This window comes from Pinus tabuliformis, chromosome 5_2 (assembly GCF_031772625.1).
Source record: "Pinus tabuliformis cultivar Carrire ecotype Pingquan chromosome 5_2, CPIR1, whole genome shotgun sequence".
In the NCBI taxonomy this organism is placed as follows: domain Eukaryota; kingdom Viridiplantae; phylum Streptophyta; class Pinopsida; order Pinales; family Pinaceae; genus Pinus; species Pinus tabuliformis.
Window position 1 is genome coordinate 460096939 of NC_142306.1, and position 21445 is coordinate 460118383.

At 30.5% G+C, this 21445-nt stretch overlaps 1 long non-coding RNA gene across 4 annotated transcripts; it reads right to left on the reverse strand.

Annotated features, from left to right (window-relative positions):
* Positions 1–18260: 18260 nt before the first annotated feature.
* LOC149159668 (uncharacterized) lies at positions 18261–19659 on the reverse strand. 4 transcript variants are annotated; one of them, XR_016261761.1, is made up of 4 exons: positions 19391–19659; positions 19085–19114; positions 18439–18996; positions 18261–18350 (listed from the first exon to the last, which is right to left on the reverse strand). It is a non-coding gene; the product is annotated as an uncharacterized LOC149159668 (long non-coding RNA). The 4 variants fall into 4 exon arrangements; XR_016261759.1 differs by having other exon boundaries at positions 18261–18468; positions 18556–18996; positions 19391–19653; XR_016261760.1 differs by having other exon boundaries at positions 18261–18697; positions 18891–18996; positions 19391–19643.
* Between the last annotated feature and the right edge of the window lie 1786 nt (positions 19660–21445).

Below are 21445 nucleotides of genomic sequence, written 5' to 3' on the forward strand. Positions count from 1 at the left end.
ATTGTTGTTTCAATTTGTATTTCAAGTTTACAATATGTAGTTTGGTTTGCTTGAAGTGAAATAAGTCATAGGAGATGGGAAGAAGAACATTTTTTGACTATTAATCCACTAACCTAATGGATTAAGCACTATTTTACTAACTTTTACTTGCATGAACCCATAATTTGATTTTAGCTGGTAGTTTACAAGTTTCACGACACAGATTGCAGATTTCAGATTGCTGGTTATAGACTTTTATTTATCTCCATTCAAACCTATGTTATAAAGAAACATTTCCTCCATGTGGAATAATTTTACAGAGGTGAAAATGAAACTTTATAGAGTAAAAAAATCAATGTTTTTAGCTATGGATATAAGGAGGAAAATAATTATAAAGAGGAAAATTCTTGTGAAGAGAAAATTTGCATAATTTCTTATCCAAAGTTTTTACAGAAGTAAAAAGGGAGTTGAAATCATATTTTCATAATTTACCAAATATGGTTGGAGACATGGTTTTCAAAACCAGTTTCTTGAGTTTCCATTTTAGGTTCGAACCTCCTTGATTTCAATTTATGAATTTGGCTCATTCAACTTCCAACTCGCTATGGCTACCAAGTTCTTATTATGATGTCGTCTCGTGGTCTTTTTATTCTAAGTCTTCAAGAAAGGATTTCAACCGCCTTGAATTTAGGAATAATTTGTTGAGTCATAAGGGTTATTGGGCATAACTGATACTTCATAGTGTATATAATATTTTGGGTATCAATCATACGACCTTCAACCCTCGTCAGGAAATACATGTTAACTCTTAGGGTTTTATTGCTGATTGGAAAATAGCTATTCATTGAACACCAAGTGATGTGTGGTTCTTTGACAGTTGATGTAACAATATATGACCCTATTAAATAAGATTTAAATAGTGGACTTACATAGTGCTATGAATTGCATGCTCATATTTTTCTTTCTCTGTTTTGCATTATAAATTTTAGAGGTTATTGTTAACTTTTATGTAGTTGTAGTCTCTTGTCGTTACCCTAATAACCTAGGGTGCTATTTTCCCTTTACTATTTTACTGTTAAAAGAATAGATCAACCCATGACTATTTGTAACACTTGCATTCATTGACTATTGACTTTGATTATAATACTATTGAACTTGGATGTATACAGTTTTGTCGTACACAATGTAAGGTGTGTTATGCTTCTCGATTATCAATGCTATATGTTTTTTCTATCCTTAGAGGCTTTACTTTTATATCGTTCCACTATTCAATTGTTATTTTAACTTTGACTAAGTACATTCCTTACTTTACTTAGTTCCAACCCAGTTTCAATCAATATTCACAAATGACAATATAACATATTTTTGGTACGTTGGCGGGACCTAAGTTTAAATAGTTAAGGATTGTTTCTCATTAGTGGACTTTTGTTCATTAAAGTTGGGGACTAAACTTATTCACAGTAACATTATTACTCATATCATTAGGACTTAAAATGTAAAATATTTTATATCAATCATACATTGATACAAACACGAACATTTATTCTTCAGATAGAAATAAACAATACACTGTAAAAAAAGACCATGATACTTTTCTATTTCCTTAAATGTCTGGACCAACCACAAAATCATTGAGAAAGGGAGTGCTCCACCCAACCAACAAGTACTGTGTCTGCACAACAAGACTCCCCTCAAGCTAGTTTCTTCCTAGAACAATTGCTTGATAGTGAGCTAACAAGTTTATCCAAAGGAATCAAGACCTACCAGTCCAACCTAGGAACTTATACTTACAAGTTTGTCTTAGGGATTCCACTGGCCACCCACCAGCTCAAGAATTCCCTAATTGGCAATGTCTTACCAACCTTTAATAACGTCCCGTTTCAGGCTCCAAAGCTTAAAATTTTGACTCCTCTCTTGGACCTCCTCCAACCATGTACCAAGTCTCCAAGGTTGCCTTAGGATTTCTTCCCTCTCACCCTCTTGGCTCCTTTTTTACCAATTATTTATCTCTAGGGAGAGGAATAACTATTTAATAACTATTTGGTAAGCAAAACTCCCATTTAGAACTTTTTCCCATAATTTTATGGTTGCCCATAGTTAATACTATTTATAAAAATAAATAGACACTTAAGTTCATTTTTTATGGCTGCCCATAGTTAATACTATTTATGAAAATAAGATAAAAACTTAAGTTCATTTACCATACATACGAGGCCTTTCATATGACCCATAGTCATGCCAAGTCATTTCAATAAAAGTAATTAAAATATTTACAACTTAGTGAGGGTGTTACATAAAGTAGAAAAAAAATAAAAATCACTTTTTCCTTTCATATGATCCATAGTCATGCCAAGTCATTTCAATAAAAGTAATTAAAATATTTACAACTTAGCGAGGGGTGTTACATGAAAGTAGAAAAAAAAAATAAAAAATTACTTTTTCATATAAGGGAGATATGCAATTGCTTAGCTACTTAATATGAAGTTTACAATGGCCTATAAAAATAATGTTTTTGATTTACATGATGTGTTAAAACAAAAATATGTTAATAACAAAAAAATATTTTAGGGTTTGGGCATATGTAAACTGTTCCTCAAGTTTTGCACTCAAAAAGAGATTTTCATTTTGAGATATTTGAAATCTCTTTGGGCACTTTATAGATCTTGAGTTAAGATAGATCTATGAAACTTAAGATTAAAATTTCATTGTTATATATATATATATATATATATATATATATATATATATATATATATATAATCAACTCCATATTAAATATGGAAAGAAACCCATTTTTTTATATAAAACATTTTTACTTTATTAACTTAATCTCTCCTCATTTATAAAATTTTAACCCCCTGGACTTTAAACCCTCTTTTCTTATAATAAATTTGAATATATAATAGATCTACTCTAACTCTTTATATATATAAACTCTATGTGGAACATATATATATACTCTTTATATATATAAACCCTATGTGGAATATATATATATATATATATATATATATATATATAACTATTTTTTTTTTTATTTCCAATTACTTTTTCTACAAAATATAAAATTGATATAAAAACATATAATTTGAGATAAACATTAAATATTTTATTTATATATAAATTCTATGTGGAACATAACAAATAATATATGTAATTTTTTCTTATTTCCAGTTACTTTTTCTATAAAATATAAAATTCATATAAAAACATATAATTTTAAATAAACATTAAAATATTTTATTTATATATATAAACTCTATATGGAACATAACAAATAATATATGTAATTTTTTCTTATTTCTAATTACTTTTTCTATAAAATATAAATTAATATAAAAATATATAATTTTAGATAAACATTAAAATATTTTATTTATATTTTTTTGAAGATAAACCATACTGGCTGGTTTGAAAGGCGTGGACTAGAATATTTTTTATGTGATTTTTTCTGAAAAATGTTGTTATAATGATACATCTCTTATATTAAATTATAAAAAAAATGAAATATCTCTTATATTAAATCATAAAAAATACTTTTATAAATTATTATTATATATATACATGAATATTCTTTTCCAAAATTTTATAATTATATTATATTTAATTTAGCTGTATATAAATATCTATGATTTTACATTATTAGTGTTAGTGTGACATTTAGGGCTTGATTTTTTAGGGTAATAGTTATATTAAAATCTTTTTCGACTTTTAAGTGACAAGGCTGGGTTGGGTTGTGAGGATATTAATTTGATGAATTTTTATTTTTTTGATTTTTAAAAGTAAAATGTAAATTATTTAATTGATTTAAATTTTTTTTCTTAATAATTTAATTATTTAAAATTTATTTTTAAATATAAAAATACTATATATATTTTTAATTTAAAATTATAAAATACACTTTTATTATAGTTTGAGTAGGTTTAATAATTAAAAGTATGTGTTTTTTTAATAATCAAAATTAGAAGGTAGAGTATGTATACCTTAATAGATTTAATAGTCAAATGGGTAAGAGGAGGTGGCTCGGAGGTGGATCTTTTGTCGGACAAATAAAAAGTCTCATACACCAATTTGGTGTTTGACTTGATAGTGATCTTAAAAATAAATAATAATAATAATAATAATAAAATAATAAAAGTAAAAAAACAATTTTATTATTATTAGAATTTATAAATATTATTTAAAAAATATTAATAAATTAATAAAAATATATAAAAATTCAAAATAAAAAAGTAATTTATTATTATTTAAAATATATCTATTATTATAATAATTTTATTTTATTTAAATTATTAAAAATTAAATTAAAATATGAGATTAATAAAAAAAATATAATCATATAGCAGATTTTAAGAATATCTTGGAATTTGATTAGCAAAGAAAAGATTATTAGAATATCTTGGAATTTGATTAGCAAAGAAAAGAGTATTTGATGTCAGGGCATTTTTACAATAATAAGTCTGTAACTGCTACTGATGATAAAACTGGGGCTTCTAGATTTTAGATTCTAAAAATATTTTGGAATCTGATTATCACAAGACAATCAGATTCCCAAATATTCTAAGAATCTTACAATCTACATCCTCTACATAGCAGATTTAGGAATATCTTGGAATTTGATTAAGGGAAAAATTATTTGATGTCCCAGCCCATCCACAATAATACGTCCGTAACTGTCACTGATGATAAAACTGGGGCCTCTAGATCTCAGATTCTAGGAATATCTTGAAATCTGGTTATCACGATGGAAAAATTATTTGATGTCTACTCACCATCAGATTCCCAGATATTTCTGAATTATTGGATTTCGAAATATTCCAACAATCTTACAATTTACATCACAGGTAAAACTTTTAGAATTAGAGTTAGATCCATGACATACTAAAATAGAAGCTTGAGACATGAACATCTCTCTATCAGCCACAGTACCTTAAAAAAGTTTAGATCTGCGTGCGAGGACCTGTGTGTATTTTAAGCATTAAAACAGAGGTTGACATGAACATCTCGTGCGAAGATCTGTGCTTAGATTGTAAGCATGATCTCATATTAAAAAAATTCAGTCTGAGAAGCTCTGAAAGCAGACAGACATTATATTAAAAACATTAATGCACTGGTCAATGCACGCAGTAAAAATATCATATGAAATTCACTCTATTCTTCAACGTAAGCAAAAGGTATATGGCTTCCATTTTCGTTATTTTTAGTATTCAGATTCCCACTGCACATTTTCTCTGCCAGTCTTTTTGTCGTGTAATATTTGGATGAACGCTCGATGGGCATCTGCTGCCGACCCAGATTAACGTGTCAGCGCTGGTACCCACGTCAACATTGTATTTATAAAACCTAAATGTGGAAATATCTCTTTCAGTGTTTCTTTCCCGTGCACGCGTGATCAGAACGAACTTTAGTCACGCCCTTTTCAAATATCAGACACACACAACGAATGAATGTCGTCTTTTTGCCGGTGGGATAATAATACAGAGGTGCTCAATTATTGGAGAAGATACCCAATCTATCTATATATATATATATAGTGCTTAGAATATTCTGTTCCAACAAAACCTCATTCCTTATATAAAGATATTTGTAAAATTTACTTTCTGGATGCATGATGATCTGATCATTTTCTGCCAACAAATTTGTTTTATGTCAAGCGCCCAACCAGTACCGCTGCTGTTAAGTTTAGAGTCAAGGTGCATTTACTCCTCTTGAATCGTGTACGGGTGTATATGCTATTATATACACAACAAAAAACAGAAAATCAACGTTCCAGAGTAGGCCGTCGTTTAAATTTTTACTTCATAGGCCGTCGTTTAAATTTTTACTTCATAATTGGAATGGATAATTAGATTGGATAAGTTTCATTCCAATTAGATCGGATAAATGTAGTGGTTTTGATGATAAATTATATTTGTTGGTTCTAAATATATTTGCTAAATTAGTTTTATGTGATTTTTATCCATTATTTATTTTTGTTTTTTTATTGTAAATCATAGAAGAGTGAATTCAAAAAAAATTGTAATTTAATTTTTTTATATTTGGGTTTTTTATTATTTTATTTATTTATTTATTTTAACTTTAAATAATAGTAAATATTTTCAAAATATTTAATTTATATTAAAAATACAATATAAATAATAAAAAAATATCATTAATTTTAATAAAAAAATGTAAAACTCTTAAACTATGTGAAAATGAGATTATCTTTAATCATTCCCTTTCCCGTTCGATTGTATTGTATAATGATATATTATTAAGTAATAAATATTATAAGTATAATGATATATTACATGTAATAAATATTATAAGGTAATGAAATTATTTTTAATAAACAATTTGTATGAAATTATCTTTAATACATCACAATGATTTATTATAAAATAATATTTTATAATTTAAAATATTATATTATTGGTTGATTAAAATATTTATAAAAATAATTGTTATTATTATTTTATTAAAAAAATATATTTCTGTTTTTTTTTTCCTTAAGTTATCTAAATTGTATTAAATCAATTATTTTAGAGATTCCTAAATATTTAGGATCCTTGTGCTTTATCATTGCTTAAGTTAAATAGTTTATTAGTAAAATTATTTTAGAGATTTTTAAATATTTAGGATGCTTGTAATTTATCATTGTTTAAGTTAAATAGTTTTTATAATGTATATCTTTCTTTTTATTTTTTAACTTAGAAGAATCTAGTAGTGTTTTTGACACTAAATTTATTTGGGGATTTCACATTTTTTAGATAAACCAATTAAGCTCCCCAAGACCATAATAGATATATTTATTTAAAAAAAATCGATTTAAATTATAAATTCATTTTATATTTTAAAATATAAATTTATGAATATTCTCACACACATATATTTATTTATTTTTCCATAATGATAATAATATTATTATTTAATATTTTAGAATTTTATTTTTATATTTTAAAAGTATTATTCCAAATTCTTATAAATATTTTGAAATTTAAATTTAATATATTATAGATAATATAATAGAAAGTATTTTTCAATTTCTTTTTGGGTGTTACAAAAGTGACAAACTCTTTTGAGAATTGACTAACACCTAGTTACATTATGAAAATTTATTTTGTTTTAATTTTAACCATACTTATTTTCTTCGTTACATTACATTAATCAAGTAAAAATATATCAAAATAAATGTGAATAGAGTAATACTATAACATTTAATTTTTTAGATTAAAATAGATTGTATTTATATTTTTCAAATGCCATATTAGTTATTACATACATGTATAACTATTAAATAAAATATATGCTTTGCCACCATAATATTATATATCACAATACAACATTATATCATGATGATGATTAGCATCCACTAAGATCTAAATGGTCTCTTAGACATTTAACTAGGTAAGAGATTAGTCATTTCCTTAGCATTTTATTTTTATCCTAGAAAAACATTAAGAAAAACCTTCCATTATCACCATAGTTTCCCTAACTTAAAATGTCAATAAATATTTTGAAATTTATATTTGGTATGAGAGTAAAATATATAATCAAAGAGGAAGTATTTTTCATCATAGATCATTTCAGTGCTCTTTCATTCCATAATGTTTATAGAATGTCTGAAAATTTGGATATCAATGTTCATTTTCTTCTTTAAGTTGGTCAAAATCTTACCATGTTTTTATTTAGATGCTCTTGATTTTTATTTATGAAATATCTTTATTTATCTTATCAAACTTTAAAGATTCATTAGAAACATCTTTAGTTACTTTTATAACTATATTAACCCCCCACACACATATATATATACCCCCCACACACACATATATATATATATATATATAAATTTTTAGAACTTAATTATTTACTAAATATACTAAATTTGAATAACAAATCCTTGCACATATATAATTCTAATAATAAACATCCCACATAAATTGTATTTGGATAAAATGACATCACTTTGATTTAACTTTTCTCACCATTTACATGATATTCTACCAAGAATACAAATCTAAAAATAATTAATCTTAAATAGATGAATTTCAAATTTATTTTATGGTTAGTGAAAATGTTCAATGACATGTATTTTGTAGTCTAATTTTACTTAAAATTGTGTAGAAAAATACTCTTTTTTCCAATATAATAAAGATGTTGTAATGTAACATTCAAAATCAATATATGATAGAAATATAATATAATGTAATATCTTGTAAACATTTTGAAAAAATCAAAATAAATGAAAATAAAATAATTATAATTAAGAATAAAACATTTTGAATAAATAAAATTATAAACTCATGAAAAGAGATGGGATGTCAGCAGATCCAGACTCATAAAAAGAGATTGGATGTCAGCAGGTCAATCCAGAGTTAAAATAAATCCAACCTGGTAATAGCAATGATTTGTTAGATTATTCCGAAATCTAATGAAATGTCGTATTATTTAGGTATGATGCGCAAAAATCAGAAATCAGCGTGAATTTTCTGTAATGCACGGTACAAATTGTTAATCATTGATTATTTGTTGCTCTCACAGCAACAAAAACGGTATCCGACGAAAACAACACAATGCATATTGCAGGAGTGGGCATCCGGCAGCAAAAACAGGAAAGCAAAGCGCAGGGAATATACAGGTAACAGTGCATAATATAATATTAACGCTTTAAATATTAATGAATAGTGGGAAATAGGGTGGGTAACCGTGAAACCCTTGTCCTTTGCTGTTGTTTTCGATTCTGTGTTGTTGGAGTTGAAATTTATACCACTCCCAATTAAAATCCTCAGTGACCTGTGAGTATTTTAAGTAATGCACGGTACAAAGTGTTAATCATTGACTATTTATTGCTCTCAAGGTGTCAAAAGAAAACAACAGAGAGCGTATTGCAGGCGTGCGCAGAGAAAATCGAAAAGCAGTGCTCAGGGATTCGGGAATATGCAGTTACCAGTGTATAACGTAATATCAATGCTTTAAATATTCATCGATAGTGGGAAATGGAGTGGGTAAGCGTGAAACCCTTGTCCTTTGCTGTTGTTTTTTCGATTCTGTGTGGTTGGACTGAACATCAAAGCCAACGCCGGTATCAAAAAGAGAAACAGGAGGAAATTCTGACGCTAATTGTGTACAATGTGTGTGCGTTTTCATTCGTTGGGAACGCAGAGAGCATGTGGGAAGCCGTGGCGAAAGGCTGCATCGCTCAGGGGATTGAGAAAAAGGAAGTGGTTGTCTGGTCGTGCAGGCCTAGGGTTTCAAATTTAGGGTTTAGGGTTTGACGTATGGAAATAGCTCGTCAGTTGTCTGCCATGTTTTGCCGGCCGCAGAGTCGAAGTGATGGGACGAGGAGGGTCTTGTGGTCTGTGAGGGTGGTGGAAGAGGGGCCCGTCCTGCTCTCTGCGCTTTGCGCAGAGAAACCCTGCAGATCGCCCGTGACTCCAAGAGAATGGTCACTGGTAAGGATGGTGCAGCCGAATCTTTCATCTGATTCATGTTAGGGCATTCGTTTCAGTGATCTCATGGCATTCTTGCCCTCTACGGCAATGGCAGTTTCGATTTTAAATTTACATCAACTATCACCGTGTCAGATTAAATTTCAGAATGGGTAAAAGATAAGATAAATATATTAGATATAGACATATTTACTTGGAGTTCTTAGTATGAGATCAATGAGATTAAGAGTCCCATTGACCAGTCTTTGTTATTTATTTATTTCACGATCAGCTTGGGAGAATTAATAGGTAAGTGGAATTTGGGAAAATAAATTATTGTCTGTATTGTCTTCCGGATATATGGCATTAGATTTTTTTTCTGATCGACGTTTCGAACCAACAACGTTTCCAGGATCCTGAGATCCTGAAGATGAACCATCGTTGTTGGTTCGAAACGTCGATCAGAAGAAAATCTAATGCGATGTATCCGGAAGACAATACAGACAATGATGCAACTCGCAGAAACCTCAAAGACAAAATAAATTATTTTAATATTATTTTTTTAAGTTAAAAAAAGTAATATGAATAAGCATTATATTAATATGTCGTAAATTATGGTATTGATTTATGGTATTGTATTAAAAATTATTTATAAGTTACTAATTTTCATAGTAAAGTAGGTGAATTTTTATGGTTAAAAATATCGTATTCAAGTTTTATACTTAAAAAAGAGGTTTTCCCTCTGAGACATTTGATAGGTTAGGATGGATCTCGGATGCTCTTTGAGGTTTGATAGATAGAGAGTTAAGATGCATGTAGGTTGATTTAATTATTAATAATTAATAATTTTATTATTAAGAAAAGTCTTTTTATAAAAATCACATAAGGAAAATTAAGTGTTTCGAAAACAAGTGTGGTTCATTATCATTTTTTACTTTTAATTTTATGACTTCCTAATGTTTTATTTTATATATATATATATATATATATATATATATATATATATATATATATATATATATATATATATATATATAAATATATAAATATATAAATATATAAATTTAATTTAATTTAATTTAATTTAATTTTTAGTTTTATATAGTTTCACTCAAAATGTTAATATAACATTATATCTCTTCCATATTGGAAGGGCACAGAATTATAATAATAATACTAATGTAAAATAAAGTTATGATTTAGTTAATTTTTATGATTTTTAAATATAATTAATGTGACATATATAGTGGGATTAATGTTTTGGTGTTTATTATAAAGTGATGTTTATCAATATTTATTAACAATTTAATTTATATAATTATGCTAATTATTTGTATTATATAAAATAGTAAATTAAGTATTTACAAGGAAAATGAATTAATATGAAAACATAATTTTTAATTTTTTGTTTAGAAAAAAAGGAATCACCTTCCAAAATATTATGTTAAAAAATTATATTGAAATAAATAATTAAACATTAATATAAATAAATCATTATTTTAATTAAAAATCTATATTTATATTATAATTAGTTTTAAAAGATCACTAATATTAAACTAATAAAACAAATATTTATGAAGTTTATAGTTAAATAAAATGTTGGAGAATATAAGATGGAATAACTTGTTATTTTTATAACAGGTCTACATCCATCTTAATTCTGGATCTATCAAGTGTTGAGAGAGATCAAATCTCTTAAGGTGCAAACCTTTTTTTGAATGCAAAACTTGAGGAAAGGTTTTCATTTCAAAAGATTTGATCCCTCTCGGCACTTGATAAATCCAACGTAAGATGGATCTAGGCTATTTCAATGGCATGCGACCCAGGAAAATCTATCAAAGATATGATTAATGATGAAAAACGATGAAATACAAATTTTGAATGAAAAGTGACATTGTAATAGTGTTGAATGATAGAAGATGTGAACAATAAGAATGTAGTCAATTAAAAATAGTCTTCATTGTGATCAATCTCAACATATTTTTTTCTATTCTTATTGTTACCCTTGTTATCAATCAAATAGGATTAGAAATCACTATTTACACTGAAATCAATGCATCTAGTGAAAGAAATATTCTTCCCTCTCTCCCTCCTCCACTTATATCTGTATCTCTGTCAATCTCTTCTTATTTGTCTCTCTATCTCACCCCCCAAAACACACACCTTCTCTCACTCCATATCTATCAATCTCTCTGTCATTCCCTCCCCTCTCCATCTCTCTCTTCTTCCATCTCTTCACGTTCCATCTATATCTCTATCTCCCTCTGTCTCTCTATATCACCCTCAAAACATACACTCTCTTTCTCTAGTCTATCAATCTATCAATCTATCCCTCTCCCCCGCTTCTGTCTCTCTTCCCTCCTATTGTCCCCTCTCCCTCTCTCTCCACCTTTCTCTCTCTATGTCTTTCTTCTTACCTCCCTCTCTCTCCCCCTCCAACTCCATCTCTCTTTCCCTCCATATCTCCACTCTCTCACATTCTCTCTCTCTTCCTTCCTCTCCCACCTCTCTCTTCACCCTCCAACTTTGTTATTATATCCCTCCCTCTCTCCTTCTCTCCTTCTTTGTCTCTTTATCTCACCCTGAAACATGCACAATCTCTCTCCTTCTCTCCTTCTTTGTCTCTTTATCTCACCCCCAAACATACACAGTCTCTCTCCATCTCTCCATTTTTGCTCCCTCTCTCTATCCCTCCCTCTCTCCTCCTCTCTATCAAGTCCTTTCTCTTATTCTTCCCCTCTCCCTTTCTCTCCTACCTCCGTCTCTTTTCCCCCATCTCTCTGCTTTCCAATCCTCCCTCCCTCTCTCCTCCTCTATATCAAGTCCTTTCTCTTATTCTTCCCCTCTCCCTTTCTCTCCTACCTCCCTCTCTTTTCCCCCATCTCTCTGCTTTCTAATCCTCCCTCCCTCTCTCCTTCTCTCTCTCCCCCCTCCATCTTTGTGTCTCCCTCTCCCTCTCTCTCTCTTCATTCATCCTCTCCTCCCTCCTTCAATTTATCTCCATCACTCTCTTGTCTCTCCCCTTGTATCTCCACCTCTATCACGCTATATCTTTGTTCTTCCTTCCCGTATAGATATAGAGTTAATATATATCATGGTATATTAATATATGTTATAATATAACATATTTAATATTGTATTAATTTAAAGCTATTAAATTTAATAATATTAATATTATAATATATTAATATGAATATTAGATTTAATAATAATAATATTAATAATAATCTTTTAATATTAATATTAGCATTAATAATAATTTTTTCACGGTATTAATAATAATTTGGCCTATGTTATTTGGCCCATATGCTTCATCTAAATAAATTTTTTTTTTTTGAGTGTTCGTAAATGTAAATATAAAGAGGTTTACGGAGTAAATATGAAAAGAGATTTTATTTATTTACTACATGTAGTTTATTTATATTTTTTAATATTTACCATACCTCTTTTATTTACCATGGTATTTGACCCATAGGCTTGGTATATAATTAGATGTTGATTTCTAATCCTATATGATATATCTCTTTTATAAATATGGTATTTGGCCATGATATTAATAATTATTTGTCCCATGTTATTTGGCCTATAGGCTTCACCTAGATCAAATCTCTTTTTTGAGATTTCCTAGATAAAAAGAGATTTATGAAGTAAATATAAAAATAGGTTTTATTTATTTATTATAACTCTAGTTTATTTATATTTTCATTTATTTACCATATTTCTAGAATAATTTTATTTATTTACCATAATTTTTTTTGAGTATTTGTAATTTTTTTTTTTTTATTATGTTTTAAATTTATATTTATGTGTACCTAATAATAATTAGATTGATTTTTTAAATAAAACTATAAAAATATTAAATATTACATATTAAATGACATTTACGCTTGAAATCTATCCTATATAAAATTGTAAAGCTCCTCACATTTAAGCTTGAAATCTAAATTGTTTAACGCCTTATAGCAAATCACCCCATATGGAATTGTAGAGATCATCCCCAAAGAATGGTCACTGATAAAGCCAAATCTTTTAGCTGATTAATGTTAGGGCATTCGTTTCAATGATCTCATGGCATTCCTGCCCTCTACGGCGCTAACAGTTTCGATTTTAAATTGACATCAACGATCAATGTGTAAGAATGGGTAAAAGATAAATATATTACATAGAGATATATTTACTTGTCTCGTAATTATTATGAGATTAATGATATTAAGAGTCCTAGTGACCAGTCTTCATTAGTTATTTATTTCCTATACGCCTTGGAGAATTTTATTTTAACAAGGAGCCACTGCCCGTGGCGGTAGTCCCTGCCGGGGTCTGCAGGTACATTGCAAATTACCTAACAGCAAATGGATTGAGCAAGATTGAAAGGGCTATATATATGCTTTTTTCGCATCATTTGCATCAGCAACAACAATTTCTATGTCTGCCTTCTTTAGCGCAGGCGCATCATTAACACTATCGCCGGTCATTCCACATATGTGCTTTCTAGCATGCAATCGTTTATGCTCTGCAATGACCAGTCAAGTGGACCAAAAAAGTCGGGAGCTTGCCGTGTTTTCATTCTATTACCACCTTCCCACCTTGCATTGACTGTGATCATGTGATCTGCCACCCCTCCATGTGATTCATGCATCTAGAGGGTGGCGTAGGGGCACCTTGGGATGCATAGAACACCCATCACCTATTGAGATGATCGATATTTTCCAACTCACACCTCGATCATGGGCCTCTCTAACCATTTATATTTTAAATAAAAGATAAAATAAAATTACTCATATATATATATATATATAAAATAAAAATTGTAATTTTATTCTCTACTAGTTGTTTCCTGATGTTTGGTTGACCATTAACTTCCCAACAAATAATGCAAACTTTACCATCAGTTCAACTAGTTGTCCTTTTACTAGTCATGGTCAAAACATTGCTTAATTTTTCACTAGAGTCAAATAATATTGTTAGGTACTTTCCTTGCAATATCCATCTCCTTTAAGATGTCAAATGTTCTGACTGAAATTTACCATTATCCGGATTGAGTGCCAAAGTTGGCATGTTTCTCTATATTGTCACTATTTTCATCTTCACTTGTAATCACATTATCTTCCAGGTCAGAAACTGCAGTGCCAAGGATTACTTCCCCTGTAGTTGTAGTAGTTCTTAAATAAGTGTGAACAATACTCCTTGGCTCAACAGCAACATAATTGTTAAGAAAAAAGAAAAAGAATTATAGTCCACCTGAAAGCACATTCATGAAACTATAGAAACATCACTTAGTTGAATTGTTTTCTTAAATGCTTCCTCAAACTTGCACCCAAACACCAATCGAATTGTTTTCTTAAATGCTTCCTCAAACTTGCACCCAAACACCAATCTTGAAAGTTTTTTATTTGGCTGAAATGGTTCTTCTATGTGCTCTAATGAAATTTCCTTCTTAGAAAGCCCACCAAGGCCACCACTTTTTTGTTTTGTATTTGTAAAACCCATACCAGGAGAACCTGTCCCGGCATTCTCTGCATCATTTTTTCTTCATTATATCAGCTTTCGAATGCTTTGCACGGTGAGGATTAGTTCATATAAATGAAAAAATGTATATGTATGAAAAATATAGTTCAGAGTGCTTCCAACTTCCTTACATCATTGAAGGCCAACGTTGGTTAATTAGCATATCCTTATAGTTTTGAAGGCCAAAACTTTGTTTCTCCGTGCTTTGATGCACATCACTTGGATAGTCTGGTGAAGCATTTATAGGCTTCAACAAGACACTGATTGTGGTGGTAAAAACATGAACAATGATATCAAGAACACCCAAAACTTCGGTACAAGACAGTCTTCAAATATGAATGGCGTTCCAATAAATTTTTGTGGATAAGTAAGATCATAGAGATGACCTTGACTAGAGATTTTGCTCAATTTCAGTCCCGGAAATCACCCCCCTTCTCAACTATGTCCTGAAAATCATTTAGCTCAAAACAAATCTGAAAAACGTAAAGCACAAAACTCACCCTTACAGAGAAACCAATTGAATGTGTATTGATAGAGGCGTGTCTTGTCTGAATATGGTCAAATTTGCAAATTTCTCACACATTATATATTCTCATCAAAATTAATGAATCCTAATAAACAATTTGAACCAAAATAATTTTCTGAATTGAAAATCAAGCTGACATCGTGACCTGGTCTTTCTCTGGAATTTTTGGGCTGAGTGTTTTTGGAAATTTTTCCATTACATGATCTGGGCATATACCCTTCAGAAAACCCACAAAATCTCTTAAATCATTCACAAATTCACAAAAATTCTTGCAAGTCATCAAATTTATGTCATTCTGCAGAAAACTCGTGTTGCAAATTCTTAAAATTTCTCTCTTTCTGCTCAGAAACCCTGCCTAAAATTTATTGTCCGGAAGAGTACCAATAACAATGTTCAGGGTCTCTGTTTCTCCTTTGCATCCCTACAAAGAAATCAATGACAAGCATAATTTGTGAATTGAGATATAAGCTCCTTTAGCTTGGATTTCATATAGAAAGGTTTTGTAGGCCTTCTTCTTCATGTATTTGGTACAGAAGCCAGTCATAAAGTTTTTCCTTAAATAACTTCTACATTAAGTGTTCTTTGGTCTTATCAAGAAACAAAGTAGAATATTTTGTAGATTTCTCCATCTTTACCCACTCATCTTCACCATCTTTTCTATAGATTGCCCTCTCAGTTTCAAGCCAGACAAAATTATATTGAAGCATGTGAACTTACCAATCCCTTTATAAGACATGCTAGTCTCTGCCACACTATTATAATTAGAACTAATAGCTCCCAATTGTTTGGAACCAAAATTAGATGCAACTTCTGAGACCAAGGCCTTCTTAGAAGCCAGAACAGTGGTAGATTTGATTCCTAAAGCAAAAAAATTCACACTGACCAAATCAATTTCTTAAAAACTTGTAATATGTGATACAATTGTCTCCTCCATGCATAGCCTTCAATCCTTTTGTAGAAAGGTAATCTAGTCCACCAGATTGTGTAATATTAGATGCCCCATTAAAACAAGTGCACATATTCTGTTGAAATTATTTATATTATATAACAGGAAATCTATCAGAAAATCGAAGCTCATCAGGGATGACTGCCCATCCAAGCCAAACATCTGTAAAGCTAACATATTTTGAAAATGATGCAGTCTCAATTGCAACCTCTTTTGCACCAGGAATTTCATACATTGATTTTGGATTGTTATCAGACATGTAAATTGCATAAGCAGAGTCATAGATTATAATTGACCCATTGACCTTTGAAAATGCAACTAATTCCTACATTTTCTTTCTTGTAGCTGCAGCACCTCCGAACACGCTTCTCAAACGGGCTTGTTTGATGCCAATGTCTTCAAAAGAGTAAGAAGATCGAACGATTGAACGACATTTTCTATTCAAAGTATGAACTGGCATGTTAATCTAGCTAATCTAGCTATTTAGTGTAGGAGATGTTAATTAGAAAACAGCTAGTGTGCCTAATGTGCCTATTTAGGAAAATATGATAGGTCTGTACCTTAGAAAGTCGGTTAGCAAGGAAGCTACCTGATTTGGATAACTCTTGAACTGGTTGGAGCCAGTGGATTTACTCCATTGACAGACAAGGCCTGGCTATTCAGATTGGACTCGAGTGGTTTTGATATCTGAATACTTGAGTCATAAATACTAGAAATAACTGTGGAAGTCTGAGGCCTTGGGGGGGAGACTTGGATGTAATTATCAGTCCCGTAGGTTGGGAGGAGAGCACGCCTAGACAGAGCAGTCCTAGCTGTTAAAATATCAGAAACAGATAAGTAACTAATCATGCCACTGTCTTTCTTAGAATAAATGTGATTATACAAATTTCATTTAATATACTCTTGCACGAAAACTTTTGTTTTGCTATATAACTAATTTGACTGTTAGTTAAGATAAAGTAGGATTACTGCTGGAAAATTAAGTTTTTGATTGGAAGACATTAATTAGTTAACAGGGGACAAGGTTAGCCCTTTCCAGGTAAGAACCCAAAATTAGACAATCATGCACCCAGTATGTGGATATTCCTCATGGGTTAAGAAGAAGTTCATGAGAGGAATTCGACCTTCAACCTGAGGAGAAAATATTTAGACTAAATTGGTAGAGGAAGGCAGAAGTAAAACTAAGAAAATTCAAGGGTTTATTGCTCAGAATTAAATCAACTATAAAAACTGTAAACTTGAAGGATTCATTATCCACTATTAATTAAGGTACAATCCTTTCATTGACATTAATGTAAAACAGAGACAGAAATCCATTAAACTATAAATAAATTTGTAATATTTCAGAGAATAAACAAACTATGCAGAGCATGCAATAAATTGAAAAAATGTCATGAATATCATATCTCGCATTACCGAAAGACTAAAGCTCATGTTTCAAATTCATTAAATCCCATTAAAAACATAAATAAATTGAAAACAGAAATAAATTTATAGACTATCTCGTAATCAACCTGAGAAGTAATATCTTCTCTAATTGAACAGAACGAAAAACCTAAATGCAAATATAAATTAGAACTACAGAGTTATTAAACCGACTATGTAAAATTGTCCAAAGGCCTTCTCAGTATGCAAGGATCCTTAAAACGAAAGAGAATATACAAAATACATCGGGAAATCCCCTCAATGGACGATTTCAAATCAGGATTAAAATACAGATCATGGTTCAAATTATATAATTCCTACAGACATGCATTGTATATATATATATATATATATATGACTAGACAAATCGATAGCTCTCATTTGTTCCTTGACTATATACAAAAACTTTGAGGGCAAATAACTAAAACCCAGAAACGCAATGAATAGGAGAAACCTAGAAGCAAAGAGGAGCTTGGGGTCATTCATTTAGTTCTATTAACCCTCCACATTAGCCACGACTGCAAAAAAAAAATAGAATGATGAGGAAGCTGTGTAACTTAACCTGCACCAGAAGCCAAGAAGGATTAGACCGAGGACAATCAGTTTCCGATAAGTATCGAAATTAGAGAAATATAGAGACTCAGGGTTACTTGTTCATGCCCAAGGTTGCAATTGGAGACCTGCCAACAAAACCAAGAAAGGATCAGAACAATTGACCTAGAACCCATGAAATCGACAGCAACAAAGCAACCTAGAAGTGGGTTAACCTGTTCCATGTGTTGTGTCGGTGCAGAACTGAATTCTAGAATAGGATTCTCCATGAAAGCTTCCAGATTTAGATTACTTGCGAAGAAGTCGAGAGGTTAGCCTCAACCGTCTTCGAAAAATACCTTAAGCACTCAGAACCCTCTTATAGCAGAGAGCAGTAACATGATTAAGATACAGGCCATGGTTCAAATTATCTAATTCCTACAGACAAGACTTGTATGCGTAAATCTATATATGACTAAACAAATCAACAACTCTGAGTTTTTCCTTGACTATATACAAAAACTTTGAGGATGAATAAGTAAAACCCAGAAACATAACGAATAGGAGAAACCTGGAAGCAAAGAGGAGCTTAGGATCAACCAATTAGTTCTGTTAACCCTCCACATTAGCCACGACTGCAACCAAAATAGAATGACGAGGAAGCTAGGGAACTTAACCTGCACCAGAAGCCAAGCAGGATTAGGCCAAGGACAACCAGTTTCCAATAAGTATCGAAATTAGAGAAATATAGAGACACGATGTTACCTGTTCATGTCGAAGGTTGCAATTGGATACCTGCCAACAAAACCGATAAAGGCTCAGAACAATTCACCCAGAACCCATGAAATCGGCAACAACAAAGCAACCTAAAAGTGGGTTAACATGCTTCAGGCATTGTGTTGGTGCAGAACTGAATTCTAGAATGGGATTCTCCATGAGCACTTCCAGATTTAGATTATCTACGAAGAAGACGAGAGGTTAGCCTCAACGATCTTCGAAAAATACCTTAATCACTCTGAACCCTCTTACAGCAAGGAGCAGTAACACTACCAGTGAAAAATCAAGAGTTACCTGCTATGCCTGGTCCAAAGACGCCGTGGTTTGCAGAGCCATCTCACCGGCGGGGAGGAGTGCAAATGACAGATTTTTCGGGCAAACGGGTGGGTGGTTAGCTAAATCGTTCGAGACAAGTGAAGAACGTCAGATTCAACCTTAAATTAAATCAAGAGTGGAGATGTTTACAAGTGTCCCATCTTGGGATCTGAGACAAGTCCACTTGGAGTAGCCTGGTGGAAATGGGCAAGAAAAAACTTAGGATAAAATAACTTGCCCGCAATAAAATCACATCGGGGCAAGAGACGCTTGCAATAAGAGGGTGAAATCAAAAGTTTGGTTAAAACTTTTTGAAGCCAAATCGCCAGCGATAAAGTTTGGTTAAAATTGTTAAAACACCCGAAATTTATGGTCAACGGAAGAACTAATACCCGGTCAATGCCTGATCGAACGCTAATAGTCCCAGGCAGGGACTAATAAGGAGAATATAGTAGAATATTCAGAGTAATATTTAACTAATTTTAATCTTAATATTATTATTTTAAGTTAAAGAAAATGTAAAATTAACCAAAGTTATTGATTATAGATAAATGATGGTATTGATTTATAATAATGTAAAAGAAGTTATTTATAAGATAATAATTTTTATAGTTAAAAATATTGTATTCAAATTTTGTACTAAAAAGAGAGGTTTTCACTTGATCTTTTTACTTGATCTCTCTTCTACATATAGATAGAGAATTAAGATGGATTTATAGATAGAGAGTTACCATGTTTTTTTGGGTTTGATAGATAGAAAATTAGAAAGAGTTTGATAAATAGAAATTTAAGATGCATGAAGGTTGATTTACTTATTATTAATTAATAATTATAAATTTAAATTTAAATTTAAATTTTATTATTATTAATTAATAATTATAAATTTAAATTTTATTATAATTTTATGGAGTTAAAATATTTTAATTAATAATTACAATTATTAAGCAAAACTCTTTTGAATAATCACATTATTTTTTGGAGTTATGCATTTCTAACCCCACTGAGGTTCATTATCAAGAAAAAACTGATGTAATTTATCCACAAAAGTTTTTGTAATATCCATAACCAATCTACATGGTTTTGGAAAAAAATAGCATCGTGGTGGCGCTATGTGCATTGGTGGTTTTGTAAACATTCAAATAGTAAAACCCCTACTCCTGTGTGTAACATACCCTGGTAACCTCACATGTAAAAGTAGGGAGTTAGATTTTTTTATACAAATTACCACAAGTAATTATCCAAATCACAACTCCACATTCCTTATTAACCATTAGATATAATGTTCATTAGTACATAAAGTGAATTGCAATAGAGGACAGTAAGTTGCATACCATTAACAACCACTAATGTAGTGTAATAACATAAACTGTCTCATGAACCTTGCATCCATTCATGATTTCCTTAACCATATTAATTAATCACTTTCTTGGAAATTACGATTATCACATCAAATAAAGAATCATTATCATCAAGGATTCAACAACATCCAACTGACACGATAAGCAATCACATCATTCAACACTAATATACCCTGGAAACCCCGTAGGGTGAAAAATAGCAAATGTTTAATCTTATTATTAAATGCTCGTGAAGGTTTTCACCCCTTTCACCCCTCACTCAATGGATTATAGGGGATTCCATCCCCTATCCATTGTTATAAAACATTACATTGAAATATCATTAAAATGTCTCATAACTAGCTAAAAGCTATTACATTTTCCATGAAAATCTTTACCTACATATTGCCACATGCAACATCCTTGTGGCATGATTGTTTTAGCAAAGTACAATCCTGCAACTCGTACTCATCTGCATGGACCATTAATCCTTTTCCTGCCACAATGTTAAATATAATCTATGCCTTGCACAAGTAATCCAACTTTTTCCTGCCAATGTTATCATTATCAACATTGATATCATGATTACATTTATAAATAATCATATTAACTAATATTTCCCTTCGCATAAGCACGTATTCTTAGAGGACAAAACACTAAGGCATACCTTTGAAGGGACTAACTACAACATCGGTTA